Source organism: Aquarana catesbeiana, linkage group LG03 (genome assembly GCF_042186555.1).
Source record: "Aquarana catesbeiana isolate 2022-GZ linkage group LG03, ASM4218655v1, whole genome shotgun sequence".
Classification (NCBI taxonomy): Eukaryota; Metazoa; Chordata; class Amphibia; order Anura; family Ranidae; genus Aquarana; species Aquarana catesbeiana.
Window position 1 is genome coordinate 627,420,440 of NC_133326.1, and position 15,000 is coordinate 627,435,439.

A 15,000-nucleotide genomic window follows, 5' to 3' on the forward strand; every position below is an offset into this window, starting at 1 on the left:
CTCCAAAATTTTTCTCGTATGTGAACAGAACGATTTTCATTTAATGTGTGTGGTTTTCATACAAGAAAAATCAGATACAAAGACTGCGCATGATCAGAAACAATAAACAACACAAAAAATGTTTGTAGTATGAGGATTCTCATACATTATTTCCTTTCCCGATTTTGGTTTGCTGTGAAACATAGAGGAAAACCAAACAATCATTAACCTGATTTTCTTATAGTGTGTATCCAGCTTAACACTAATCCTGCCTGTAACCCTAAAACAAGGCCATACACTATAAGCCTAAAATTAACCTTCCTGTGACCTCAGAACAAACCCTCGCCTGTGTAAACGTAACCCCTTGTTTGAATACTCATCCGTCCCGAGGAGCGGTGGCTGGTGGTCAAAATTTTGAGAGGGGGTGAAAAGCAGACCTGGGGCCCCCTAACTCGCACTCGTTTAAAACAGTGTGATCCACTGGCACTACACAAACCCCCTAACGGCCACGATCCTTTTGTTTTGCATTAGCACCAACCCCCCCCCCCCCGCACGATCGATGGCCATACCTTACTGTAGTAGAGGTGTGGGGAAGAGGACAAGGTGGTAATGCTCATATATATATATATATATATATATATATATATATATATATATATATATATATATATATACAGTAGATAGAGATATGAAAGAAATGTGTAAATTCCAGACAGCTTACCTAAGCTCCACTTCTTAAGCATCTGTTTTGTCTACCTGCTCTGTAGAGATGTGAGCTCTTCTACTCATTTCCACACCTACTCTTCTCTTTTCACTGTGAATGTAGAAACACACCTTCTGCAGCGCTGTGTTGATGTCATTATTGTATTCATCCTATTATCATGTTAACCTCCAGTATGTTTCTACCCTTGCCTTTCTGCTGTTACATGTGTAAGGTGGACAGTTTCGCTCGCCAGCCTAAAGTAGTAGAATTTTATTTCTTGGCTCATTACAAATTATGTTATTGGATTGAGTTTCCTTTCATTATAACAGAGGTATTGCAACCCGATACTGCTTCTACCAAACTAAATACTGTTGGGAACACAAGCAATGAAAAATAAAATTGTGACTGAACTCGCTTTCTTTTTAATTCTTGCACGAAAGACCGAGATATATCTTTATATTTCCATCTAGAGTGAATAAAAAATGTAATTCCCAGTACTCCAGTTAAGGCAGCCCTTTCATTTGGTTTCCTATTAAAACTCAAAGCAGAGAAACCTACTCTGCATTTAATTTATTTATTATAGGCATTGTCAATTTACGCAGTGCTTTTTAACTAGAGTTATATTGTTTGGTAGTGTAGGTAAATTTGTCAGGCTTGGCTGGCAGCCAAGTCTGTGTGTTTTCCTGGGTCAGGGTTGAGTGACTCGGGGGGGGGCTTGTATGACTCACAGGCACCTTCTCATGACACACGGAGGGATCCTGACCAGGAGGCACGGGAGCAAGGAGGGGACAGTGGGAGAACACTGCCGGGCAAATCTCCAAGGAGAAAGACAGCCAAGATGGCTGGTGAGTGTTATGCTGCGTACACACGATCGGACATTCCGACAACAAAACCGTAGCTTTTTTTTCGGAGGATGTTGGCTCAAACTTGTCTTGTATACACACGGTCACACAAATGTCGGAAATTCCAAACGTCAAGAACGCGGTGATGTACAACACGTACGACGGCACTACAAAAAGGAAGTTCAATAGCCAGTTCGCCACCCTTTAGGCTCCTTCTGCTAATATCGTGTTTATCTTGTGTTAGTAGAAGTTTGGTGAGAGACGATTCGCGCTTTTCAGCCTCATGCTTTTCAGTTAGTTTCTGCTTTTCAGTTTGCGCTTGTGGGTTCGTATCTGTTCTTCAGTGCGTGTTGTCAGTTAGTTCCTGTCTGTCAGTCCATTCTAGTTAATAGTTCGCTTCTGTTTTTCAGTGCGTTCTTGTCCGCTTGTTTCTGATTTTCAGCTTTTGTTTCTGATTTTCCTTTAAACCTAAATCTCGTACCTTCCCATCACTTCAAATCAATCCTAATATTTATTATTTTTATTATTATTATTATACAGTATTTATATAGCGCCAACAGTTTACGTAGCGCTTTACAACTTAAGGGTAGACAGTACAAATACAATACACTTTGATACAGTAGGAATCAGAGGGCCCTGCTCCTTAGAGCTTACAATCTAAGAGGGAAGGTCAAAAGATACAAGAGGTAATAACTGTGGGTGATGTGCTGATTGAGAAGATAAATGTACAGTTGTTAGGTGGGGGCCAGATAGGCTTCTCTGAAGAGATGAGTTTTCAGGGATCGTCTGAAAGTGGATAAAGTAGGAGAAAATCGGACGGATTGGGGTAGAGCATTCCAGAGGATGGGGGAGGCTCTGGAGAAGTCCTGAAGGCGAGCATGGGATGAGGTGACAAGGGAGTTTGAGAGCAGGAGGTCTTGGGAGGAGCGAAGAGAACGATTAGGTTGGTATTTTGTGACTAGGTTAGAGATGTAGCTGGGGGCCAGGTTGTGTATGGCTTTGTAAGTTATAGTTAGTATCTTGAATTTAATTCGGTGACTGAGTGGCAGCCAATGGAGGGATTGTCAGAGGGGTGTAGCAGACGCTGAGCGGTTTGTGTGGTGGATGAGCCTGGCAGCAGCGTTCATGATGGACTGAAGTGAGGATAGCCTATTTAGAGGTAAACCAATGAGGAGGGAGTTGCAGTAGTCGAGGCGGGAGATGACCAGGGAGTGGATTAGAAGCTTTGTGGTGACATTGGTTAGGAAGGGGCGTATCTTGGAGATGTTGCGGAGATTGAGGCGGCAAGCTTTGGATAGTGATAGAATGTGGGGTCGAAAGGTTAGTTCAGAGTCCAGGATTACACCTAGGACCCTGGCGTGGGGAGATGGGTTGATAGTTGAGCCGTTGATATTGACAGGGAAAGCAGGGGAAGTGGCACCTGAGGGAGGAAATATCATGAGCTCGGTTTTGGATAGGTTGAGTTTGAGGAAGTGATGTGACATCCAGGCTGATATGTCTGCTAGTAAGTTGGTAATGCATGAGGAGACAGATGGAGAGAGCTGGGGGGGTGGAGAGATAGATTTGGGTGTCATCAGCGTAGAGATGATATTGAAAGCCATGGGAGGCAATCAACTGACCCAAGGAGGTGGTGTAGATTGAGAAAAGGAGAGGTCCAAGAACAGAACCTTGGGGGACCCCAACGGAAAAAGGAAGAGGAGAGGAGGAAGTAGAGTTGTAAGTGACACTGAAGGAGCGGTGTGATAGGTAGGATGAGAACCAGCTAAGAGTACAGTCACGGAGACCAAAGGAGTGGAGTTTTTTGAGGAGGAGGGGGTGGTCCACTGTGTCAAACGCAGCAGAGAGATCCAGGAGAAGTAGTACAGAATAGTGTCCATTGGCTTTAGCCATTAGTAAATATTTGGGCTTTTGTCCAAAAAACTACCCCCCCTGGACAACGGAAAGCCCTTCGAGAATTACAATAGAGGAGAGTCTGACAGGGGAGCCTAGGTAGGGGTGTGCCGCATCCCGAAATAGCTAGAACCAAAGAAAGATACCCCTATGTGGGACTTTGGAGGCACTACCACAAAAGAAAATGAATACGTTTAAATCGTTTATTTAAGCAAGAATATCAAAAATAGAAAGATATAAAAAATATATGGATGCATATAAACATGAATACAAAATAGAAAAACCGATGAAGTGGTAAATCAATATGACTCCTTGAACCAACACGTTTCAGAGAAAACAGTTCCTTTGTCAGGGTTCTTTATGGAGAGATTGATATCTGGGGGTACGTAAAGTATCAATGATTAATAATCAATATGAATACAAACAGTTTTTATCCCAGATCAATTACATCAGAAAAGATCACTTACATTGTATTCCTAAGCATCCACAAAGTTAAAATGAGCGATATGCAACCTCGCGTCCTGCTCCCCGCACGCAATGCCCTGATGGATCAGCCCATGATGTGTGTAAGTGGCAACTGAGACATGCAAAAGGGGGACAAAAAAAGGTCCCCTACTGGCATCCAAAAGAGACCACGTCCTGGCCTGAGCGCAACTCCTGTATGTGAGCTGGGGTCCAAGGTGCAGACCTGAGAGAAAGCACACAAAACCAATTCACAGGGTTGGAATGAGGGTAAGAGCAATCTATATGAAATAGACAACCCTCTTCGGATTGTCACTAAATATTGTAATCAACATGCAAAGGTGAGGCAAATCGTTTCAAAATTCTGGCATGTACTAACTATGGACCCCAGTTTAGGCAGACTCCTACCTGAGAGTCCATTATTCACCTTTAAAAAGGCTACGTCTATCTCTTCTAGATTAATAAGAAGTGAATTTAAGGGGGACAAAAATATAGAACATTGCAAATATAAAGGTACCTACATGTGTGGAGCATGTGGGTACTGTAAGTTCATGCACACTGTTAAAAACCCCATTCTACCAGATGGTAGTGTTTTCAAGGCTATGCATTTTGCCAACTGCAAAACCCTGGGGGTGGTGTACATGCTCCTGTGTGACTGCGGATGCTTCTATGTCGCGAAGACGAAGTTCGAATTTTGGCATAGAGCATACCGTCACATTCGGAGCATGATGACATGTGACCCTGATCTGCCCCTGGGAAGACATACTGCCCTGGTACACCATGGGATTTTTCCAAAGATCAAATTTTTGATCCTTGATCGGGTACACCCGAGTTCGAGGGGGGGGACTGGAATAAAAGTCTCCTCCAGCTCGAACTACGCTGGATCTATAATTTAAAAGCCACCAAATCACCTGGGCTGAATGATGCAGTCTGCTTTAAGCCATTTCTGGAGGGCAATTCAGGAGGTATGGAGAAATAGACCCATCTCCCCTCCCCCTGCCTCCATTCTCTGGGGGTTTGTTTAGTGTCAGGTCTCCATTATTTTACTGTACCATCTTCTTTAATCTATCCACATTATTTCAATTTTCTTTTTCTTTTCCCAATTTTGCCATGCGAATCTCCTCCAGACTCCATCTGAACTGGAGGTAGTATGATCCGTGTATATATAGGTTTAATTGTTCAATATATCTGTTTGTATGTATGTGTTGCCATGCCTTGTCCCTGTACATGCTTCCTTGCGTCTGCTATCTGCATGCTCTGCCCAGCTGGAGATACGAAATTTTCTGCATTCTGTGGTTGGGGTGTGATCACTACATATATTTAGCAGGGGGCTTCTATTCAGTGGGGGATATCATTTATTGCTTTATTCCTCCTTTTCCTTTCTTCTGCAGATACTTGCACTAGATTTGTGATATTAAGGTTGTCACTTTAATAGCGTAAATATTCCCCTTTGCCCTCTTTTCTAGATCAATTGCCTCTCCCCCCTTCCCTTTTACAAGACATGTCAATGAAGCATCCACTCATGTCTGTGCGCCCGGGACGGCAAAGACATCCGTTCAGGATGGTCGGTGGGAGGCTGCCTTTTCCATCTGGCATTCACTCCCTTTTAGCCCTGGATCAGTCTTTGCTGACAGTTTCCAGGGCAGGTTGCCGTGCCGGTGGGACCTGTCCACGGCGCGCCTCTCCTCAGTGCGACTGTATGACGTTCCCCCCTTGTGCGTTCCAGCCTGGCTCTCGCGCATGCGTGGGACGTTGCTGGCTTCTGCGCTGTGTGGAGGCGGGGCGCAGCCGGGTCTCAGGGGGCCCGTCGCAGACCTCTGATTCAGGCACTTCCTCTCAGCTGATTTCAGTGTGAAATCAGCCAGGGCTGAATGAGCAGGGCTTTAAAAAGCCCTGCTCCTTCACTATCGAGCATGGCTTCTGTGACGATGGTCTGAGGAAATCCTGGCTGAAACACACACCAGAGTAAGTTAATGACATTTTTTCACTTTGTTACTTAAACTATGAGGGGCATTCCTCTGACCAATGTACTAACACACTGGTTTTGGTTTTGTCTTCCCCTCTTTTTTTTATATATATACATTTAGTTACCTCCCTGTCTAACATTGTGAACATCACGGTGTTGCCGGGGAGATTACCTTGACATCATTCACGCCACTGACTCTGACCATCCCACCTGCCGGTATATGTGGATTTGTCTACCTATAGGTAGGTCTTTTATCCTCTGCATAGTATTTCTTATAGATTGCTCTTACCCTCATTCCAACCCTGTGAATTGGTTTTGTGTGCTTTCTCTCAGGTCTGCACCGTGGACCCCAGCTCACATACAGGAGCTGCGCCCAGGCCAGGACGCGGTCTCTTTTGGATGCCAGTAGGGGACCTTTTTTTGTCCCCCTTTGGCATGTCTCAGTTGCCACTTACACACATCATGGGCTGATCCATCAGGGCATTGCGTGCGGGGAGCAGGATGCGAGGTTGCATATCGCTCATTTTAACTTTGTGGATGCTAAGGAATACAAAGTAAGTGATCTTTTCTGATTTAATTGAACTGGGATAAAAACTGTTTGTATTCATATTGATTATTAATCATTGATACTTTACGTACCCCCAGATATCAATCTCTCCATAAAGAACCCTAACGAAGGAACTGTTTTCTCTGAAAAGCGTCGGTTCAAGGAGTCATATTGATTTACCACTTCATCGTTTTTTCTATTTTGTATTCATGTTTATATGCATCCATATATTTTTTATATCTTTCTATTTTTGATATTCTTGCTTAAATAAATTATTTATACTTATTCATTTTCTTTTGTGGTAGTGCCTCCAAAGTCCCACAGGGGTATCTTTCTTTGGTTCTAGCTATTTCGGGATGCGGCACACCCCTACCTAGGCTCCCCTGTCAGACTCTCCTCTCCTCTATTGTAATTCTCAAAGGGCTTTCCATTGTCCAGGGGATAAATTATGTGTATGGATTTTTTGCAAATCCATATTTTGGACCATCCCACCCTATCAAATGCCTTCTCGGCATCTATTCCCATAAGGCAGGACGGGATGGTGTGTCTCTGAATGTATTCCACCAATGTCAGGGTTTTTAAGGTATTATCTCTTGCCTCTCGTGCCTTTATGAATCCCACCTGATCCAGGTGTATAAATCTTGGTATAATCAGGGTAGTTCTATTTGCAATTATTTTAAAATACATTCTCAGATCAATATTTGTCAATGAAATAGGTCGATAATTACCGCATAGTGTGGTCCTTTTCGGGTTTGGGTATTAGTGAGATATAAGCCTGCATACCCTGTGAAACACAGGGCTGCCCGGCAGAAACAGAGTTATATGTCTGTTTCAAAATGGGGACTAGTAGATCTTTAAAGGTTTTATAGAATCGCGGGGTAAAACCATCAGGTCCCGGGCTTTTGCCCAGCACCAATGTATCTATTATATTCTGTAATTCCAGCTCAGAGAACTCCTGTTCTAGTTGTTCTACTTCTGTTACCGATAGAGTTGGTAAGGCCGTATCTTTTATATATTGATACACTCTCTGCTGGAATTTTTCCGGGTCCTGCTCTGCTAGTTGATTTGGAATATTGTATAATCTGGTATAAAAGGTATGAAAAGCCTTTAGGATCCCCATCGGGTCATATACTATGTCGCCAGTTTCTGATTTAACCTTTATAATTGATGATGTATTCACCCGTTGGTGTAGAGCTCTAGCTAACAATTTACCTGGTTTATTACCCTGTTGAAAATACAGAGACCGGTTCCTATCTCTAGTCCGCAATGATTGTTCATTTAACAAGGTTCGCAGCTCTGCTCTTTTTTCAATTAGTTCCTCACATTTTCCCAGTACTGGTGTTCCCTTATGCAATAACTCTAGTCTCGAAATTTCCTTTATAAGTTCATCTGTTCTGTTCTTTTTAGCTTTTTTTAATCTAGATCCGTGTTTTATGAATAAACCCCACACTACACATTTCAAGGCCTCCCATTGAGTAGGTACCGAAGTGGTGTCCCCTATGTGATCTTTTACAAAATTTGTTATAGCTTCTTTAATCTCTATTACACAGGGCTCATCAAACAGAAGATTATCATTTAACTTCCAAAAAGATCTGTTCCTGTTCTTATTGGATTCTGCTACCACCAAAAATATAGGCATATGATCCGACCAGATTGCACTGCCTATATTCGAGGAAGAGGCTGCAGCCGTTGCTTGCTGATTAGTCAGAAAATAATCTAGTCTATGATGGGTATCGTGAACCTTTGAATGAAATGTATATTCCCGTTCCATTGGGTGAAAAGCCCGCCATATATCGACCAACTGATACTTTCCCAACATATCCTTAAATTTCTTTTTATCACTACCTTTCTGCGCTCTCAGGGATGTGGCAGTGTCCACATGCTGGTCAAAAACAAAATTAAAGTCACCCCCTACTATTGTTACCCCTTCCGCCCTCTCCATAAGATCTGTTAACAGGTGTATTGCTGTTTTAATTTGTTCATAGTTAGGAAGATAGACATTAATGAGAGTGTATCTCTTACCAAGTATAACAAGTTTTACTAAAAGTGCTTTCCCATCTTTATTTCTCCATGTTTCTACCACCTGGTGAGGAATTGATTTATGTATTGCTATTGAGACTCCCCTAGACTTTGAATATGAAAAAGAATCATGGTACCAAGTTGTATAAAATCTATTTTGTAAATTAGGTATATGGTCTGTTCGAAAATGTGTCTCCTGAAATAAGGCAATTTCTAAGGCAAGATATTTGTTTATGCAGAGTATAAGATTTGTGATCTTTTTATTGTGGAGTTTAAGCCTCTAACATTGTATGAGCAAAGTTTCAATGTCCCCGACATAAGGAGGAGAGAAAAAAAGGGAAAAAAAAAATTCAAGAAAGATGTAACCCCCCCTCAACAATCACACAGACCACTCACACTAATTCTCTCACTACCTATTTGATTCTTTTAGAATCAATCTTACATAGTAAGTTCAGTACTCAGGGAGATAAAAGGGTTTACCCTAGAAAAGACGTTTCCTACCCAGGCATAATATTATAATATTTTTTGTTCCCAGCTAATCCCAAAAAAAAGAACACCCTTACCTCCCCCCTGTAGTTTATTCTGGTTATAAGGAATATGCAACTATCAATAATGATATCCCAGCATTCTTAGTCAATTAACCCTATTCCCCAAAATATAATACAATCCTCATTTAGTGTTATCAAAAGCTATAGACAATGCATAATGTGATATCTCATCCACCATTGAAATTATACATTTCATGTAATATCCCTTAATATTTTTTTTCTTTCTTTTTCTTTCTTTCCCCCTCCCTTCCATCCCCCCACTTCAACAATAATAATTTCCTACCAATGTATACCAACAACTAAAGCTCACCATGAACAATACAAAATTTAATATCCACCGCACCACCCATCAACCCCCCCACCTAAAAAAATTTTTAAAAAATATCCAATCTAATTGAGATCAGGCATAATTAGCCTAATTGCACAACTAAGTAAATAAATGCCCACACATTAAAAAAAAAAAAAAAAAAATTAACAATGCCCCCTTGTGGTGTGAAACCTGTATCATCTATTGATATTGGAACAATATGTACAGTACTGCCAAATGTAATAGCTTACACAAAAAAAAACAAAAACAAAGCACCTCCCCACCCTTCAACACCCCCCCCCCTGAAATCCCACTATCCAATCTGATTGAGATCAGGCATAATCAGACTCATTACACAACTAAATAAGTGAATGCTCATATATTATAGTGATACTAACAGTGCATCCTAATGGTGTAAAAACCTGTAACATCAATGCTTATTGGACCAATATACAATGCAAAATGTAGTGGCCTATGTCAAACGAACAGGAAAAAAAAAAACCACATAACCAACCTCAAATAAGTCCCTTGCCACCCATGTGGCAACACATAACCCGGTCTCACCCCAAAATTTGAAAAACAAATATTAACCTTGTAGTAAATTTTACATCATAACCCCTCTATCTCTTTCCACATATTATGCACCAAATTGTATTTAAACATAATTATGCAAACAGTGTTTGATCCTAATTACTATTAGTTGGAAGAAAAACAAAAACAAAAAAACACCCCCCCCATACCCCTTTCCCCTGTTTTCCACTACTAATTATAATACAACCTGCTTAAAGCCAGGCAATTATCAACAACTTTACACCAACAAATTCCTCAATGTGGTAAGTAAATTACAATATCCGCATAAAGTGTAATACCTGCAACTTTTGGTGCATCTAGTATATTGCGCAAGCCTTGAAAAGAAAAAAGAAAAAAAAAAAAAAAAACCCCCGCTGGGAACCTAGTTCCTTCTCCCTTTCAATCTTAATCTACCCCAGCTCCCCGTCTGCCATCCCCCTCCTGTCTCTACTCGGCTATCAATCTATCCCCTTTTTTACCCTCCTGGGTTACCAAAATATATTTGAGACCATGCAGGTAAATCTACTAAAGGGAGTTGGAGCTTTTTTAGAAAATTAGGGAGGTCCCCCAAGTCCCGAAATGAAATATTATGTCCATTTTGATTAAGCTTAATTTGAAAGGGAAATCCCCATCTATATGATATCTCCATTTGTCGCCAGGGCCGGACTGGGAATGAAAACCAGCCCTGGAAAAAATGTCATACCAGCTGTTCTGATTATTATAAGGTATATATTTACTGATCGTACTGTTGCTTTAATTTGGCATCCATTATTAACAGGAAGTGTAGTATATTACACCCACTTCCTGTCCAGCAGATAATCTTTCTACAGTGAAGGAAGCATGTGAAAGACCTCCACTATTTCTTAATACTGGCCTTGGAAGCATAAGTCTGTAAGTAGGCTGTCATTAGTTTTCAATTAATTAGTATATGTTCTACTAATTCAACTACATTTCATCTGTTTGTTTGGTAGGATGTTTCTGTCAGGGAGTTCATTCAGCTAGGCCTCATTTGTGCTAGCTAGTGCCTTAACAGTATTGTAGCATGCCTGTTACTATTTGCATTTGTGATGTAATGTTAAATGCTAATGCATATTTTTATAATTTGTGTTTTGCAGTTTTACTAAAAAAAAACTTATTCTCAGTAAAGATTACAACTATTAGCCCTTCCTCCTGAGTCTTTATTGAGAAGCTGTTAGCTGTCTGCCAAGCCTTGTACTTTGAACACATTGTGAGGGCAGAACAGTAAAAAGACTTTTAACACAGCGGGCCTAGTCTAAAGAAGAGTGGATTCATTCTGCTCATCATCAGCTAACCTCTACAGCCACAGACATTACAAAGAAGTAATCTGTTTCATCATGCAGCACACAGACAAGGGTACTACACCAGTCATCCCTCAGCATACACAAGCAGAGGAAAGCATACACAATATGCCAACCAACAGGTCACGCTGCACAAGCTCCAGAGTCTCTAGTCAGTCGGATCAGACATCAGCTAGTGCTGAATCTGCCAGGTCCAAGCGCACTAGCTCTAGACATTCAAGCTGCTCTAACCTGTCATCCACCAGTGCTGCAGCTGCCAGGGCCCATGCAAAAGCAGAAGCCGCGCGTGCACTGGCTTCCTATGCAATACGTGAAGCTGAAATGATAAGAGAACAGGGCTGCATAGATGAAGAACATCATATGATTAAAGCTAAAAGTAAAGCTGAAGCACTTAGAAGAAAAGCAGAGGTGAAAGCATCTTTACATATTATCAAGCAAGAAAAAATAGCTTCAGCAGCCTTAGCTGAAGCCGAGGTGCTCATGAGAGCTGCCGAAGAACAGTACAGAGAGCCCTCTGTGATAGATACCCAGATGACACCACTCAGTGCAATCCAACGCACTTGTGAGTATGTACAATTGCACGCGAACATGGACACTGATCAACAGTCTAATGATGTATTAGAATCATCCAGGGTCCCGCTAGCAGCAGGCAACTTTGATATCGCTCGATGCTACAAGACTGAACCAGAACTTTACTATAACAAGCCAAGTAGTTACATACTCAGAGACCAATCTGTTGGTCCTTCAGGAAATCAAACGAATGGTGACATAATCCCTCCACGGGAAAATAAAAATCCGGCCTATAGCAGAAAGACTTGCAGTAAACGAGAACAACCACACGACTATAGTGGGTTTAACCAAACATCCCAACCGTCTTACCAGCCACAGACATGCCCTGTGTTTGTTCCCAGAAAATGCCCACCTGAGGCAGCAGGAGTCACAGATGTGACAAAATACTTGATACGCTGTGAAATGGTGAGCTCTGGTCTCCTGAAGTTTGATGATCGTCCAGAAAACTATTGGGCCTGGAAGTCATCTTTTCTAAGCAGCACCCAAGAATTAAATATGAAAGACAGGGAAAAGCTTGATCTACTCTCCAAATGGCTCGGACCAGAGTCCACTGAGCAAGCCAAAAGAATCAGGTCAGTACATGTTCATGATGCGACAGCAGGGCTTACAATGTTATGGCAGACATTGGAAGACTGCTATGGGTCACCTGAAGTAATTGAAGATGCACTTCTGAAGAAAATTGAAAATTATCCAAAAATAACAAACAAAGACAATCAGAAGCTGAGAGAGCTTGGGGACATACTTTTAGAGCTGGAGGCGGCAAAGGCTGGTAGATACCTGCCAGGCCTCTCATATTTGGATACAGCACGTGGAGTGAAACCGGTAATCGAGAAGCTTCCTTACAGCTTACAAGAAAGATGGATCACGCAAGCATCAAAATACAAAGAAGATCATCAGGTAGCATTTCCACCTTTCTCCTTCCTCGCCAAATTCATTGTGAATCAAGCTAAAATACGCAATGACCCAAGCTTCGCCTTTTTGAACATGGGAGGCTCCAGTTCTGTAAAGACAGAGAAACAACCTTCAGTGCACAATAAAGAACGCAGAGCAACAGTGTCTGTACGGAAGACAGAAGTACCGACTGAGTTTGAGGTCAACCAGGATAAAGGCTCAGGAATGCAAATTGAGGACCCAGATAAGCAGTGTCCACTACATAACAAGCCTCATCCACTGAGAAAATGTCGCAGTTTCAGATGCAAGACAATAGAGGAGCGCAAATCTTATCTTAAGGACAAGTGCATTTGTTTCAGATGCTGTGGTTCAACTCAACATGTTGCTAAAGACTGTGTGAAGACAATTCGATGCAAAGAATGCAAAAATGACAACCATCTGTCTGCTTTACACCCAGGACCAGCACCATGGAAAACAGAGAATCCGGTAACCCAAGAAGATCATGGTGGGGAGCAAAATGAGAGTGCATTACCAGCAATAACCTCAAAGTGCACTGAGATCTGCACAAACACATTTAGCTCTAGATCATGCTCCAAGATATGTTTAGTCAAGGTGTATCCTGCAGGCCTCAGAGAGAAGGCAATCAGAATGTATGCAGTCTTGGATGAACAAAGTAACAGATCTTTGGCAAGAACAGAGTTCTTTGACCTCTTCGGGGACAGAGGAAGTCCAACTCCGTATACTTTGAAGACATGTTCAGGAGTTGTGGAGACATCAGGGAGAAGAGCAAACAACTACATCATCGAGTCATTAGATGGGAAAATGCAGCTGACTCTGCCCACTCTCATAGAATGTGATATGATACCAGATGATAGATCAGAGATACCCACACCTGAAATTGCATGTTACTACCCTCATCTGATGCAAATATCAGACAAGATTCCAGTACTGGACACAGGTGCTGCAATTATCCTTCTACTTGGAAGAGACATACTGAGAGTGCACAAGGTCAGAGAGCAATACAATGGGCCACACAATGCACCATTTGCACAGCGTCTTGACCTTGGATGGTTCATCATTGGTGATGTATGTCTGGATGGAGCTCACAAGCCGGCAAAAGCGAATGTCTACAAAACAAACATGTTGCAAAATGGCCGCACATCATGTCTTAGCCCCTGTACCAACAGGATACAGATTAAAGAGAGACTAGTCAACCCAATACAACAGCAGAAAGTTCAGAGTTACATGGAGGCCAAAACCTCATCTGAAGATACAGATGAGCTAGGATGCAAAGTGTTTGAAAGAACGCGAGATGATGACAAACCAGCACCATCTGTTGAAGATAGCCTCTTCCTTGAGATCATGGACAGAGAAGTCTTTATAGATGAGTCAAACAGCTGGGTAGCTCCACTACCTTTCCGTTCACCCCGACGTCACCTTCCTAACAACAAAGGACAAGCAGTGAAGCGTCTCACCTCATTGCGACGCACTCTAGACAGAAAGACAGATATGAAGGAACTCTTCCATGATTTCATGCAAAAGATCTTCGACAGTGGTCAAGCTGAAATAGCACCACCATTGGAAGAAAAACAAGAATGTTGGTACTTACCAATATTTGGAGTGTATCATCCTCAGAAACCAGGACAGATACGAGTAGTATTTGACTCCAGTGCAAAGTATGAAGGCCTTTCCCTAAACGATGTCCTCCTCAGTGGACCTGACCTGAATAATACACTCCTTGGAGTCCTCATCAGGTTCCGAAAAGAATGCGTTGCAGTAACAGCAGATGTACAACAAATGTTCTACTGTTTCCTTGTCCGCAAAGATCACAGAGACTACCTGAGGTTCCTGTGGTATGAAAACAATGACTTTAACAAAGATGTTACAGAATACAGGAAGAAAGTACATGTGTTCGGGAACAGCCCCTCTCCAGCTGTAGCTATCTACAACCTGAGACGAGCAGCACAGGAAGGTGAAGAAGAGCACAGAACAGACGCCAAACAGTTTGTCATGAGGAATTTTTATGTAGACGATGGACTCGCTTCTTTCTCCAGCAAAGAAGAGGCTATCGACATCCTGAAAAGAACAAGAGAGATGTTAGCAGAATCTAACGTAAGGTTACACAAAATAGCGTCCAATAGCAGCAAAGTTATGGAAGCGTTTCCCTCAGAGGACCGTGCAAAAGACCTCAAGGACCTGGATCTAGGAACAGATTCACTGCCCCTTCAAAGAAGTTTAGGGCTCAGTTGGGATCTCAAAACTGACAGCTTTACATTTAGAGTATCCAGAGAAGAGAAGCCATTCACGAGAAGAGGTGTCTTGTCCACGGTCAACAGCCTTTACGACCCCCTAGGATTTGTAGCCCCCATAACCATGCAAGGCAAGGC

General features: G+C 42.1%; 1 pseudogene; it reads right to left on the reverse strand.

Moving 5' to 3' along the window:
* The window catches only part of LOC141134701 (carbohydrate sulfotransferase 8-like), a 78,185-nt pseudogene extending 77,418 nt beyond the window's left edge, over nucleotides 1-767 (reverse strand).
* Between the last annotated feature and the right edge of the window lie 14,233 nt (nucleotides 768-15,000).